The following is a 16,431-nucleotide window of genomic DNA, read 5'->3' on the forward strand; positions in this document are numbered from 1 at the left end:
GTTCATAGGTTGCAGGTTTCAATATTGTTAGGATGTCAGTTCTTCACAAAATGATCTATAGATTCAAAGCAAATCCAAAGTCATAGTAGAGATGTGTGTGTGTGTTATTTTAAAATGGACATGGAAATGGGAAGGGCTGAAAATGACCAAGAAACTCTTAAAGATCTCCTGAAGAGCACTGAAGATGGGTTTCTACCAGATGGTTAAGACAGTGTGGTAATGGTGAAAGGATAGGTAAAAGAAGCAGAATAAATAGCTTAGAAACAGACAACGACATAAATGTACAGTTGATTTAGGACAAAGATGACCTTTCTGAACAGTGGGCAAAGGACTTTTTTTTTTTTTTTTGTCTTTTTGCCTTTTCTAGGGTCGCTCCTGTGGCATATGGAGGTTCTCAGGCTGGGGGTCCAATCAGAGCTGCCGGCCTACGCCAGAGCCACAGCAACGCGGAATCCGCGCTGCGTCTGCAACCTACACCACAGCTCACGGCAACGCAGGATTCCCAACCCACTGAGAAAGGCCAGTGATCAAACCTTCAACCTCATGGTTCCTAGTCAGATTCGTTAACCACTGTGCCACAACGGGAGCTCCATGAGCAGTGGGCAAAGGACTTTTTGATAATAAATTGTGCTTAGTCAATTTGATATACACGTGGAAAAAGAAGTTTAATCTCTGCCTGAAAACATATCCTTAAATTGAGTGCAAATTGATTGTATATTGAATTGTAAAAGATAAAATAACATTTTATAAGGTGATATCAATTGTTTTATTACAGAGAATGAGTTTTAAATGGAACAAAAAAGTCACCAACTATAAAGAAAATAATTACGAACTTGGCTACATTAATTGATAACTTGAGAAATTCTGTCTATCCAAAGACAACATTAAAGAGAATGAAAGGCAAGGCACAGATTGGGAGAAGATATTTGCAATATGCAAAATTAAGGGCCTATATATAAATATATGAAGAACTGATGTAATTTGCTAAGAAAATGATTGATCACTTTTAACAAACGGGTCAGTTACTTTAGCTCTCCAAAAGGAAGTAAAAATGATTAACAAACTTATATAAAGGTGGTCAACCTGGTTTGTAAGGAGGACAATGAAAATGAAAACCACAACATGATATTCCTCTACACTTATCAAAATGGCTAAAATTAAAAAGACTGAGAATAGGGATATCAAGGAAGAGAAACAGATGAGACCGTAGCCACAGCCAATACCTGATTGCAGCCTCTGAGAGAACCAGAGCTAGGGGCCCCAACTGATGGGAACTGCCACATATTGCTGGTATATAATTTGGCATTATCGACTTGGAAGACAGTTTTTGATCTAGCAATGCCACTGCTAAGATTATAACCAATTGAAATATGTGGGCTTATGCATCGACACATTTTGTAAAAATGCTTTTAGCAGTTAAATTCAAAATTACCCTAAACTGGAAGCATACCAAATACCCTTCAACACTAGAGTGGGTAAATATATTGAGCTGTATTGGCTCGCAAAAATGGTATGTAGCAATGAAAGTGAAAAACTACAGATCCTTGCAACAACGAGGAAAAAAAATCTTATAAACTTGAGCAAGAGAGGCCAGACTTCCCACCCCCTCCTCCCCAAGAATGCTATACAACTCCATTTACATAAATTCCAACAGGCAAAATTAAACTATATTGTATGGGGATGTAAGCTTAAGTGATAAAATTATAAGGAACAATCAAGGAAGTGATTACCGTAAAAGTCAGGATAATGGTTACATTGGGGAGGGGAGAAGAGGCAATGATTAGAAGCCCAGAGGGAGGGAGGTCACATATTGCTGCTGTTTAACTTGGTATAACAATTTGGCAAACAGTTTTTGATGTCAGGCAAGTTTTAGTGTAAGGCAGAAATCCATTCTCCACCAAAGAACTGATTTATAGTCTTTGTCTGTAATATACTGTCTTTATTCTTCCATTTGGCTGACAGGAGTCCTAGAACTAAATCTGAGGTTCTGGCAATTGTGTAAAACATTGTGATCAAGTAATTCTTTTCTTTTTCATCAGTCCTTGACTCTGTAATATTACCATTGCCATTGTAGCAGCACAGAGGGGAGCAAGCCAATGGTCACGTCCCAGGTCTTGGATGAATTCCTGGGACAGGCCACCAAGTGAGGGACCTTGGCTTTGAGAAGGAAAGATTTCAAGAGTCGAAGTAAAGCAAAAAAGCAAGTTTGTTTAGAGAGATACACCACATTCCATAGGCTGAATGCAGACCACATCAGAAAGTGAGAGCTCCCCTAGGGCATGATGGTGGTTTGTATTTACAGACTGGGTAGTTTCATATGCTAATGAATAGGAGGAATATTCTAGCTGTTTTGGGGAGGGGGCAGGGATTCCAGTAATTGGACCACCGCCCACTTTTTTGGCCTTTTATGGTCAGCCTCAGAACTGTCATGGCCCTTGTTATGGCGCTAGTGGGCGTGTCGTTTAGCATGCTAATGTATTACAATGGCATACAATGAGGTTCAAGGTCTACTGGAAGTCAAATCTTCCTCCATCTTGGGCCTAATTGGTTCTAACCAGTTTTTGTTGTATCCTGTGTCATTTCTTTAACTGTTAAGCCCTGCCCTCTTCCTTCCTGCTTCACTATGGTTGTTTTCATTCTACATATTTTAAAACTATTATTTAGTTTTATATATTTGTAACAGATATGACGGCTTGGGAGGTTACATCTCTTAAAATTCAGATTAACTTCTTGAACCTCCAATTGTCTAAATTAATAGGATTACTGTGATTTTCCTCTGGGATCTCTTCTACCTCTCAACGCAGCAAGAATTCCAGAAGCAGGAAAAAAAAGTCAAATATCCACTACAACATTTTCTTAAATAAATAGCAGTGTAGTTATCTAAGACTGAATTTATCCTAAAAATACCTAACTCACACTTAGAAAATCATTAAAGTAGTTTGAGGAATTTAATAATGCCTATTGGGGTAATAACCATGTGGCAATCCTTTATAGCATATCAATACTGCAAATTAAAAAAAGCTATGAATAATTTTCCATAACCATCCAAGTTCTGTAGTGCCCAAATGGTCCTTGTAAAAAGGAACAACCCAAGCTCAAAAAACAGATATGTTGTTACCTCAGCACACCCAGGATGGCTGTAATGTCTAACCATTATGTGGTAGGAAGCTATCATAAGTTTTAGTTTTAAAGTTACTTAATTCACACAATCCATTACAGTTCTAAATGTAATTCAAATTAAATGTGCTTCCTGAATATAACTCCTGAAATGAATACAGTACAATTATCTTTTGGATTAAAATGTTTTAATAAACAAAAGATAAGTCTTGTAAATGTCTGAATGCAATATGATTCACAATGCCCAAACAGCATTTCTAAGTCTTTACAGAACATGTACATATAAGTAAGTCTTAATAACTAAAAACTTTCCAATAAACCAGAGTCAAACTCTTATTTGTTTTACCTGCAGAAATTATCCATAAATTTAACAGTGATTATTAAGCAAAACAATGAAATACTGAGAGTCTGTTGCTAAGGAGCTTTTTTTGTGGAGTGATTACCTTGTCACTTAATATTACATTGTCACTGTGGGATCAGTGGCCAGTTGTGAGAGGTCTTTGTTTCAAGAAAAAATAAATAAAAAATCATAACATGCGCTCATGTACCACTGTATGTGTACAGATACAAATCTGTCAGAATACAATCAGGGCAACAAAATGAGTAGAGAATGGTTTTTTGTTTTTTTGTTTTTTTTGTCTTTTTGCCATTTCTTGGGCCGCTCCCGCGGCACATGGAGGTTCCCAGGCTAGGGCAACAAAATGAGTAGAGAATGTTTTTAATAGTCTTGTTACTGTGTTTCTTAAATATATACTAAAATGCACCTGGATAAGTACTGGCCCCATTTTTCCTTGGCCCTGACCTACTGGCAACTGGTTTTTTAATTAGTTAATTAATTAATTTAATTGAAGTATAGTTGATTTACAGTGTTTTAGGTGTACAGCAGTGTGATTCAGGTTTGTGTGTGTGTGTGTGTGTGTGTATTCTTTTTCAGATGCTTTCCCATTATAGGTTATTAGAAGATATTGAGTCTATTTCCCTGTGCTCTACAGTAGGTCCACATTGCTGGCAGTTGTAATTAAAATCACCTAGTATTCCTATCTCTTCTGAGGGAACTGCTCCTTAGGGAACCTCTGCTGCCCCCTTGAGTTTGATCCCCACCAGGTGGTCCTAGTCAGGTAAAACTGATCAGAATAGAGGTGCACTCATGACTGTGGGAGTCAAGGTTGACTCTCCTCTTCCGACTGTCACAAAAAGATACCTTGAGACAGTCATATTTCCTCCTGGAGATTTGAAGAATTTGCTGGAGAGTCTTGAGCCAAAACTTGGGGGGATGGGCAGAAATGCTGAGTAAGACTTCTAATAGTGGAATTGAAAGCATTACCTGATAGGATCACTGGAATGAATACCTATAGATTCCAGATACCTGGAAACTGAACAGCCATTCAGCAGCAATGTCCTTAAGGCCAGGTCCTATGGTAATTCTGATCATTTCCTTTTCTTTTTCAATATGAGCCCTTACAGTAAACTTCCGACCCTTGAGGTAGCTAATGCCAGCTAGTCTATATTCATTAGATCCCCAAAAGCTGAACTAAAACAAAGCTTGGCATCAAGGGTTATGGTCTAATTGTTTCTCAATTTTTATTAGAAGGCAAAAATTGCGAACAGAGGAATACCAGCTGCAAAATTCTTTCACTTTCAATTGCCATTTGCAAAGTGTGATACCAAAACAATTCTCAAGGACAAGATGGTTGTTATAAACTTTGGTAAAATCATGCTTAATTATAAATAATTTGAGCGGCTTTTTAAAATAATAAGTTAAAGGAATATTATTTTGAGAAGTTCAAAATAGAATGTAACAGAATCCCTTTGTATAATGGGGTTGGGAGCTAAAATATTTTAGTGATTTATTTGAACCTGAGATAAATTATAGTGGGCACTAGCTATCATTTGAAATCACTTTTTCTTTTTTTCAAACTTTTCTTGGCTTACTATTTTACAAACACTTAAAAATTTAGAAAATATGGATCATATTTGTTTGTCTTTCCAAGCCATACTTCAGGATGACCTGTGTTGTACCAGTTTCCTCACCTCTCAACTTGCCAGTACATTTTCCTTGCTGGCCTCAAACTTTGGATCTATCATGGCCCTAGCTTTCTTAGATCCTGGCCCTGAGCTGAGTATGTAGGAGAGGTTCCCAGCTATGCTGCCATGAACCTGTGGTTACCAGGAGCTTTCAATGTCACATGCTAATAGAGATTCTAAATTTCTATCACTTCCTATAAAAGAATTGATATTGAGAAAGAAATGAAAGGTTTAATTACTAACAATGGTCTTACGATAAATCCTACACAAAATTTTGTAATGTAGTAAATAAGATTTATAATGCTTTAGAATTACTCTATAGTACTAAATACACTTCCTGAAATCTTCACTACAATTGAAATAACAAACATCATCATCACCCCCAAAGCTTCCTGGCCTCTTTTGTAATACTTCTGTTTGTAATACATAAGTTTATATAATTTACCTGTGATTAATGGATTTTTTTTTTTTTTTTTTTTTTTTTTTTTTTCTTATTAGGGCTGCACTTGCAGCATGTGGAAGTTCCCAAGCTAGGGATCAAATTGGAGCTGCAGCTGCCAGCCTACGCCAGAGCCATAGCAATGCAGGATCCGAGCCATGTCTGCGACCTACACCACAGCTCTCGGCAACGCCGGATCCTTAACCCACTGATTGACGCTCCGGATTGAACCCTTATCCTATTGGATCCTAGTCAGGTTCGTTAACCACTGAGACACAAAGGGAACTCCCTAATGGTTGTGTTTAACAGTCAACTCATAAAATTCCTGAAAATTTAATCATCTGCTCTTAAGAGCTAGTATGAGTTGGCTACAGCATTCCACTGATTTTCTTACCTCTCAAGCTCCTTGATCCACTTGAAGTAACCTCCATTCTATCAGCATTTCCTCGTCTTACCAGTTTTTCAAAACTTTTGTCAGTTTTAAGCGTCTGAATTCCGTGCTTGCTCTCAGAACTGGATAGAGTCCTACACTATAGGTTACAGGCTTAAAAATGAAGCCAAGCTTTCAGGAAAAGAAAACCTGGGGCAACTTACAAGGGATGTGAAGTGAGCAGATTGTTGGGGAAGGGAGCTCCACAGGAGGAAGGGACTCTTTCTGGGTGACAACTGGGAAATCAGTCTGGGATATTGGTAGGAGAAAGCAGAGCAAGTTACTCACATTGTGGAGGGGGGCATATATTTTGCACACGGTGCTTTCTGCAGGCACCATTGAGCAGTACCCCTAACTGAATTCAACCCCACTGCTCATTTCAGGCACCAGCCCCCACTGTTGCCTATTTCTACCCAGGAATAATGGCTGTGGGTGTCATAGAAGTCATTTTAAAAGATATTTTTCTCTACCGCTTTAAGTGAAACCTTGGGGGTAGGGGTATGGTGGTGGAAATCTGAACAGCCCCCAAATGTCTTTTTCAGGGTTAATAACTCTCTTTTCCCTGGCTGTCATGGGATTTAGTCATCATGCATGTGTTTTTGCATCTATAAATAACTGGAAGATGGCCTGATTTTTTTAAAGATTGCCCTTGACTCTTCTTCAAGCAGCAGGACCCTGATCATTCTGCCACCGTCATTTTATTTTATTTAGTTATTTATTTATTTTGTCTTTTTAGGGCCACACCTGCAGTATATGGAGCTTCCCAGGCTAGGGGTCAAATCGGAGCTATAGCCACCAGCCTATGCCACAGCCACAGCAACGCAAGATCCGAGCCGTGTCTGCGATCTACATCACAGCTCACAGCAACGCCAGATCCTTAAGCCGCCGAGCAAGGCCAGGGATCAATGCTGCATCCTCATGGATACTAGTCAGATTTGTTTCCACTGAGCCACGACAGGAACTCCCTGCCACCGTCATTTTAAAACACTCCTAACTACATCTGAGACTATTACAAGTATCTTTATTTTGCAGTAAAAATAAAGTCTTCATGGAGTTCCTGTTGTGATTCGGGGGTAACAAACCCAACTAGTATCCACGAGGATGTGGGTTTGATCCCTGCCCTTGCTCAATGGGTTAAGGATCTAGCGTTATAAGCTGTGGTGTAGGTCGCAGATGCAGCTCGGATCCCATGTTGCTGTGGCTGTGGCAGCTACAGCTATGATTAGACCCCTAGCCTGGAAACCTCCATAGAGTGCTGGGAAGCAGATTTTATCCTGGCCCCGCATAGTGGTTTAAGGATCTGGCATTGCCGCAGCTGTGGCATAGGTCACAACTGTGGCTCAGATCTGATCCCTGGCCTGGGAACTCCATATGCCATGCAGTGGACAAAAAAAGAAAAAAAAAAAACATTTTTTTTTTTTTTTAACCACTATTAATAGTGTTTAAGTTAAGACTAGCCAAGTGCATGCTTAGGGGTGCTTGAAGTATCCTGGATGCAAATGTTTCTTTTGGTGAATGGTTATTTGTACAGAACCTTCTGGTCAGAGCTGAAAACGGCTTTTGATTGTTTAGGGATGAAATTACAGCATTTAAAACATATTGAAGTTTTAAATAACATTTTAAATGTAAAAGAACAGATAGAGAAGTTAGTTCAGCTGCAAAGTCTATATTACAAAACTAATTCATGCCAATTCAGTTCCCAGTATAAGAAAATTTTCCCTTCAACAGGGTTATTCCTGTCTTTCAGACTACTGGAAAAAAATGATTGGTGTATTTCATATGAATGTGGCTTTGGTCTAGTATCAATAATCTGGGTAACAGTGTTGGGGAAAAGGGGACCCTGGGAATTGTCATCTCATTGGTAAGAAACATATGGGAAACACAGGTACATTTATTCTGCTGTCGAACTATTTTCCTAAGCCTGTTACCATGGCTTCTAAGCGCATCAACAGGCAGGTACCTTTACCTGCTATTCTTGGCATTTTTAAACCCTCCTTGTCCTCTAAGTCCTTGTTATTTAAAATGTAGTATGTGGAACAGCCACTGAGGTGTCACCTGGGAGCTTGTTAGAAATGCAAAACCTTCAGCCTGTTCCAGACCTGCTGAATCAGAATCTTCATGGTTACAAGATCCCCAGGTCATTCATGATCACAGTTCAGTTTGAAAGGTGATTATATCTGCAGGGTCTTTTCCTAGTAACTTTGAACCACAATTATTAATGTATCTGCTCTGAACTCTAACCATAGCTTCAGTCTCTCCTATATAATGTATGTTTCTCAATAATCATTGGACATATGCAAATCTTGCTTCCCTGGCAAAATGATGACTTCCTAGGCCAGGGGAGATTCTGTACAAGGCCATAGACTGAGTATTTTTGGCTTGGCAGGTCGTATACTCCCTTAGTTGTATATTCTTTTGCGACTTGTTGACTCTTTGAAAATGTGAAAACCATTTTAGGCAAAGCGTCTTACAAAAACAGGTGCCAAGCTACGTTTGGTCCATGGGCAGGCATTTTGCTCATGCCTCTCCTAGATGGCAGGGCCAGAATTGCATGTAGGGCTCTTAGTACAGTGCTAACACTAATGGAGGTGTGCAATCAATCTTTATTATTCAGTGATTTGTTAAATTCATTTAATATTCCCTTCTATCAGCCTTATGTTCTAAAAGACTTTGAGGAGTTCCCGTGGTGGCACAGCAGTAACAAACCCGACTAGTATCCCTGTGCTATGGAGCATATCTTTGTTGCTTACCTATTTTATAAGTAGTAGTTTGTATCTGCTAAGACTTTACCCCAGGGGAGTTCCCACCATGGTGCAGCTGAAATGAATCTGACTAGGAACCATGAGGTTTCGGGTTCCATCCGTGGCCTGGCTCAGTGGTTTAAGGATCTGGCATTGCTGTGAGCTGTGGTGTTTGTGGTCACAGACTCGGCTCAGATCCCATGTTGCTGTTGCTGTGGCTGTGGCTGTGGCTGTGGCTGTGGCTGGCAGCTACAGCTCTGATCTGACCTGTGGCCTGTGAACTTCCCTATGCCATGAATACAGCCCTAAAAAAACCCAAAAAACAAAAAATAATAAATAAGTTAAAAAAGGTTTTTTTTTAATGTTTTAACGTTTAGGAAAGTTTATATAAATTATCCTAATATTAATAAAAAGATAGGGAGTTCCCGTCGTGGCACAGTGGAAACGAATCCGACTAGGAACCATGAGGTTGCAGGTTCGATCCCTGGCCTTGCTCAGTGGGTTAAGGAACTGGCGTTGCCCTGACCTGTGGTGTAGGTCGAAGGCTTGGCTTGGATCTGATGTTGATGTGGCTGTGGCTGTGGCTGGTGGCTACAGCTCCGATTGGACCCCTAGTGGGAACCTCCATATGCCGCTAGTGCGGCCCTAAAAAGCCAAAAAAAAAAAAAAAAAAAGGCAAAAAAAAATTTTAAAAGATAGGAGTTCCTTTCATGGCACAGCAGAAACTAATCCAACTAGGAACGATGAGGTTGAGGGTTTGATACCTGGCCTCGCTCAGTGGGTTAAAGATCCGACATTACCATGACCTGTGGTGTAGGTCGCAGATGACGCTCGGATCCCGTGTTGCTGTGGCTCTGGAGTAGGCCAGTGTCTGTAGCTCCGATTAGACCCCTAGCCTGGGAACCTCCAAATGCCGCAGGCACCACGGTGGCCCTAAAATATATAAATAAATCAATAAATAAAAATATATATTTTTTCATACTTTAGAAAGAAGCTCTTAGTAAGGCTAGAAGATTTCAAATAACCTTATATATAGTTTTTATTTTCTTATGGATGTCAAGACGTAAAAGTAAACCACTCGTGCCACATGAGTCCCCACTGGGCAAAAAATGTAATCATAACCCTTAATTTGTCATTAAGACCATACTGGTAGAGATATGTTGTTGTTTATTCCAGCCCAATGTGAGTAGTAATCAATACCGAAAAGAATAAAGGTAGTATGCCACTTTAGTGAATTTAAACATTTTTATGGCAATATCTATTTTGTGACTTGACCATAATAGTATTCTTTAGGCTCTAAGAGTTAGATTGCAACTTAATATCATTATGAGCCATCCCTTGTGTTTAAGGGCTGTGTCCCTAGGGATTAGTCTCTTGATTGTATTAATATATAAGTATTAAAGTGTTAGCAAGAGAGAAATGAAAAAAAGGAAAAGCAGCAACATAACACATATATTACACACACAGGCATGCTTACCTGTGCTACTGCTCCAGGCAGTGTCAGGAGAGAAATGGATTTTCTGTTTAGACTGATATTTTCTGTTTGTTTGTTTGTTTTTTTCTTTTTTTTTTTTTTGACCCTTATAAGAAAACCAGTAATACGTTTGAGTCCAGAAAAGTGTAGTTTTTCAGGTGGCAAAGGCCAACAATCATTACTGTATACAGCCTAGAGATTGTTTCTTTCCTTTGAATCAGAAGAACTAGCCTGTGTTTGAAGATCTTTTTTTTTTTTTTTTTTTTTTTTTTTTGTCTTTTTTGTCCTTTTAGGGCTGCACCTGTGGCATATGGAGATTCCCAGGCTAGGGTCTAATTGGAGCTGTTGTTGCCGGCCTACACCAGAGCCTCAGCCACACCAGATCCGAGCTTTGTCTGCGACCTACACCATAGCTCATAGCAATGCTGAATCCTTTACTCACTGAGCAAGGCCAGGTATCGAACCTGAAATATCATGGTTTCTAGTTGGATTTGTTTCTGCTGTGCCACGTTGGGAACTCCTTGAAGATCTTAATTTAATTAAGGATTCACAGATATAAAGTTGTAAAAACATTTGCTATTACAATATGATAAATAATTGTTCTTAAGACAGTGTTCATCTATAGAGAAAGATATTGTATAATATTCGAGATCTAAAAGTAGATCATTTGTGTCGATACCTTTTAAAGCTTGGTTTCGCTTGATACATTCACAGGAAGAAAGCCTTTAATTTACATATGCTTTAAGAATAGTTAAGAGCTAATCTATGGATAATCAAAGTACCTTTATTTTTGTTTGATTCCCCACATATTTATTTTATATTTCCACTGAAAGTTTTCCAAATTTTATTTTACTTCCAGGTCTTTCCTTCTCTATGAAGTTGTTTTTAATAACCTAAGACCACCACTGTAAATAGGGCGTGGTGGACCTCTTCTCCCTGAAGCATTAGATAATCTTGATTGTTTTGAAGTACTGCTCCCTTTGCAGGTATTGGCTGGGTTTCCTTGAAGTGAAAACCTGTGCTTTTCCAGCATGATACAGAGAAAGTTGCTCTGCAGTGCATCTAGAACTGTCAGGAGTAGGGTTCCACAGGAAGTCAGGTTGGGAGGGAAGTCATTCATTCATGATGATGATGTTTAGGTAGTGGGATTCAGTGAAGGTAATTTCAGAGGTCAAAGGGCATAACCACAATTCTGTGGAGTTCCCATCGTGGCGCAGTGGTTAACGAATCCGCGTAGGAACCATGAGGTTGTGGGTTCCATCCCTGGCCTTGCTCAGTGGGTTAAGGATGCAGCATTGCTGTGAGCTGTGGTGTAGTTCGCAGACGCGGCTCGGATCCTGTGTTGCTGTGGCTCTGGCATAGGCTGGTGGCTACAGCTCTGATTGGACTCCTAGGCTGGGAACCTCCATATGCCGCGGGAGTGGCCCTAGAAAAGGCAAAAAGACACACACACAAAAAAGGCATAACCACAATTCTAATGAATGGGATTGTGTTTGGAAAATTTCACTTTTCCCTTTTACGCATGCACATGAGAGTGTAGGTTCCTTGGAGATGTGAGTGGCTGTGTAGACTCGATCAAGAAAGGTGGAGAAGAACAGAATAGAGGCTGGTTTTGTGCTGCTTCCATTTTGGACCCGCTGGAATCCCGCAGGGACAAAACTTGCCTCTGTGGCTGCTTATATACAGAACACATTCTTCTATACGTAGAGGGATCATACAACTTAATGCACAAACTAGGATACCTCTGAGAGTGACGAGGGATTCTGTTAAAAATTTCAGCTGAAAATGGATATATGCTAGGGATATTTAGTTCATGGATGCATATGGAATGTTGAAGAATGAATGACCATCATCCACACTTTTATTAATGGTTCTCAAAGGCCCTGGATCTCCATATTGGGAAGGAGGTAGTGTAGTAAAGCATTGGCTGTGGAGGTACACAGTTCACATCCTAGTTTATCATTTGTTGTCTGGGTGATCCTGGGCAAATTTCCTAATTGCTCTGTAAATTTTCTGTCTATAAGTGGGATTAATAATCTTTACCACCCAAGATTGTTTTAAGGATTATAATGATGTATAGTATTCAGCATGGTGTTTAACACAGAACAAGTACTCACTAAATAATTATCATTCTCTATTATTGTTTCTACTTGACCAGAATCTAGTCCTATGTATAAGAATAACAATACAGCCACAGTCAAAGTGGAGAGAAGTCTTTTGGGGTTCTTACTCCACACATCCACTGGACTTCTAAGACAACCCAGCCTGAAGTTCAGTAATACTTCAGCAAATTCCTGCCACAGACTGCCTTGGTGAATACCGGCCTCTTGCAAATACGTAGGCTGAATCAGGATGATCAGGGCCTGAGCTTCTTGAATGAGCCAACTGCTCAGATTAGGGCTTATGCAGCCAATGATTCAAGTTTCCAGGACATACCTCTGATGCTCTGCAATATTTGCCTTCTTCTTGGGCAACTTTTGAATATGTGTATGTCACAGTTCTGTTTATGAACATCCAAATGTTGAAAAGCACTTTTCTGGAGAAACACAGGGGAGCTGGGGCCAGTGGTTTGCTTATGAGAACATTTCAGGAATTTTGAAAGCTATCATTAAAAATTAATTGATGTTAATCCCAAACATATACACACCACTATATAAAATAACAAAGACCTACTGTATAACACAGGGAACTAAATATTTAGTAAAAACCTATAAGTGAAAAGAATCTGAAGAAAGATATATGTATGTATAACTGAACAACTTTGCTCTACACATGAAACTAATGCAACATTGTAAATCAACTCTACATCAATAAAAAATTGATATAAACATGTGTTAAATTATATGAAAAGCAAAGTTAGTAAATATTCAGAACTCACCACTGCTAATTATTTAACGATAACCTATGCTTTTGATCTTATGTGTATCCATTGTGTCTGTATGTTAAAAACACAATGCTCTGATGTGCTGCTAACATTTCTCCTGCTTTCTCAACTCCACATTCAGTGATGTCACCTAGGCAGCTTGAAATCAGACATAATGGAAAGATTCAATCCATAGAAACTGATGAACAACAAATCAAGACTTGAGTGTGCGTTTGTTGCTTGTCTAGACTTTAGAGTGATGGGAAAAAACCACTTAAAATAATGCCTTGACTACAACCAGTACAGTGTAAATAGCACACAAAATGGAGGGAATATTCTTCCAGGATTCAAAAACAATTCTCTGCTTGATCAAAGAATCATTCAGATCATCGAGAAACTATTGAAGGCCCTACATGGATCATTACATTACTTTCTATTTTTTCATCAAAGTAAAGAAATACATCAACCAACATTCATGTTGGAACTACCCTCTTGCTCTTCAATCAAAGATTTAGGTTGGCTATGCATGCCAGAATTGAAAAAAATATCTGCAAAGGCATTCTGTGAGATTTAATTAGCTTTATAGAATTCATGGTAAAGTGTATTGTATACTTTCTTGTTATTTGCAAATTATACAATATAAAGTATACTTCATATCAGTAGAAATTTATAATAAATATATGTACATGCCTTTTGGTTATACCTATAACTTTTTTTTTTTTTTTTTGGAAGGAGCTAGTCATTAACCATTTACCAGAACATCATTTGTGTGGAAAGTTCAGGGCTTGGCTACTGTTGCACCGTTAGTCCCTGGAAATTTCAAATTAGTAGGGATTAAAGCCAGAAAGATGAAGCTTTAAGATGGAAACCCAAGAAAGTAGAGTGAATGGTGACTTAAACTGGAGGCACACACTTGGAAAGGGACAGAGAAAAAGGTAGGATAGGATACTTGACAGCTAGAGAGACCATGAGATAAAGGATGAACTGGTTCCTGAATTCACTCTGTAAAGAAGGTTTATTTTATGTGAGATTCCAGACTACTAATTGCTCTGGAGACATTGCTAAAGGCATCCAGTCACATAGTGTAGGCGCCTGTGAGGTTAGGGGCCTTGGTGAGGTCAAGAGTGAAATTTAGTTGGGTAAGCTTCCCACTTGAAGAAGATGGGAAGAAACAATAGACATTTCAGGGAGAATTTTTAAACATTTATTTATTTGTTTGTTTATTTTTATTAAAGTATAGTTGATTTACAGTGTTGTGCCAATTTCTGCAGTACAGCAAATTGATCCAAACACACACACACACACATTCCTTTTCTTATATTGTCTTCATTCATGGTCTATTCAAAGAGACTGGATATAGTTCCCTGTGTTATACAGTACAACCTCATCGCTTATCCATTCTAAATATAATAGTTTGCATTCACTAACCCAAAACTCCCAGTCCATCCCACTCCCTCCCCCTTGGCAGCCACAAGTCTGTCCTCTGTGTTTGTGAGTCTGTTTCTGGGGGAACATTTTTTTAAAAACAGTAATTATTGAAAACATTGCAAATATCTTATTCTATTCTACAATTTTATGTAAGATGTCTTGAATACCCATTCTTAATTAGACCCTTTGATCTTAACGTGTTGTCTGTTCTTATACCTATTATTCACCTTCATGACATATAGTGCTTTATGCATTTTTTTTCAGATTTGAAAGGCAACTCATGTTCATAGTAGAAAATTTGGAAGTTAGAGAAAAATTAAAAATTCAGGCAATGCCATAATTCAGAGATAACTACTGTTAATATTGGAATAGTTACTTGCAGAAATGGGTGTATGTATGTGTGATATATAAGTACATATACTCACATGTATGTGTGGATTGCCTTTATTTGATACTACATTATATGATGAGCATTTTCATTCATTCTTAAATTTTTTTTACCTGTTTATATTATTGTTCAGATAGAAAGGATGGCAGTCCTTTGTTGTATTTTCTAAAAAAAGGTAGAAGTGTGTCGGTTGCCTTTTGAATTTGATTGTGTTTGTGTTACCAAACTCATTCTGACTACTTGCCAGTCAAAAATCTATCCTCAAGAAGGAGACAAATGTTGGTAGAAAGGAAAGTTGTTTTTAATCATAATGCTGGCAGTAGGGGGAGATGGTGGACTCAGTTTCTCTTAAGAGCCATCTCCAAAAATTTTGCTCAGCCATGAAATTTTTTAAGGGAAAAGGGGAAGTAATCTCATTTAATCATTTAGATAGAGGGTCAGAGTCATCACCAGACCCCACTGTATTCAGGATTGTGTGCAGACATATCTACTTCTTGTGATTTTTCTTTAGATGCCGTCTTGTTCACACAGTTTGTTCATGAGATTACTGAAGGGGAGACTGGTGAAAATATTTGGTCACCTGTCAATTACTTATTCTTCATTTCTACTTCTTTGATCTATGGAAGGAACCAACACACTGGGCAAGGTATTGTGTGATAAAAAGACTTGGAAAATATGCTAGGGCCGGGGATGCGTAGAGCCTGTCAGTGCCTGGTTTAAGGTTGGTGTCAAGGCAACAGGGGCTACCCACAGAGAGCTCTTTTCTGCAAAGGGTTCTTTTCTGTGAAAAGCTGCTTACACATGTGTGTTCTTACTTTAAAATTTATGCTAAAATTTTAGATAGTTAAATGTATTAATATTTTTATTTGTAACCTACTTTCCTTCCTTTATGCTTATAATACCTTTCCACAACTCAAAGACAAAAAGAACCACAAAAATTCCTTTTTAGGGGTGTGGGTATGTGTGTGTGTGTATGTGTACAAAACATATACTATATATTTGTGCATAATAATGTAATGTGTATATACATATATATATGCATATCTACTATATCTACTATTTTATATATACAAAATCTTGAATCCATTTGAAATTCAGTTTTGTGTATGAAGGAAATATCTAACTTTAACTTTTTTCTTAAAGACTAGTGATTTTTTTCAGCATGCTCATCAACAGAATTTATTTTTAGTTAGAATTGCATTTGCCTTTTGGAGAGCCCTGAAAGACAGTGATTTAAGTCTCCCGGAGGGCTTATTAAAACCTAGATTGTTGGACTTCTCTAGAGTTTTTGATTCAGTAAGTCTGGGGTAGTGTCCAAGAATTTGGGTGTCTTACACATTCACGGATGATACTGATGCTGCTGGTCTAGGGACCACACTTAGAATGACTGGTTTAAATGATTAAGGGCTTGATAAATATTGACGGATAAGGAATTGACTGCCTGGGTCTGTTTAGAGATAAGCCACCCAGGCCTGCCACCTTAGTTGTATAATACCCTGGGAACCTGGACTCCTTGAATTTTCTTC

At 38.5% G+C, this 16,431-nt stretch overlaps 1 long non-coding RNA gene across 2 annotated transcripts in view; it reads left to right on the forward strand.

Moving 5' to 3' along the window:
- LOC146404752 (uncharacterized) overlaps window positions 1-16,431 on the forward strand; it is a 167,428-nt gene that overhangs the window by 1,442 nt on the left and 149,555 nt on the right. The gene's annotated exons all lie outside the window — the stretch shown is intronic.

The sequence above is a fragment of the Sus scrofa genome, chromosome 3, assembly GCF_054392235.1.
Source record: "Sus scrofa isolate SSC_HxYL_T2T_F1_AM1 chromosome 3, Sscrofa_HxYL_maternal_Yorkshire_Landrace_v2.0, whole genome shotgun sequence".
In the NCBI taxonomy this organism is placed as follows: Eukaryota; Metazoa; Chordata; class Mammalia; order Artiodactyla; family Suidae; genus Sus; species Sus scrofa.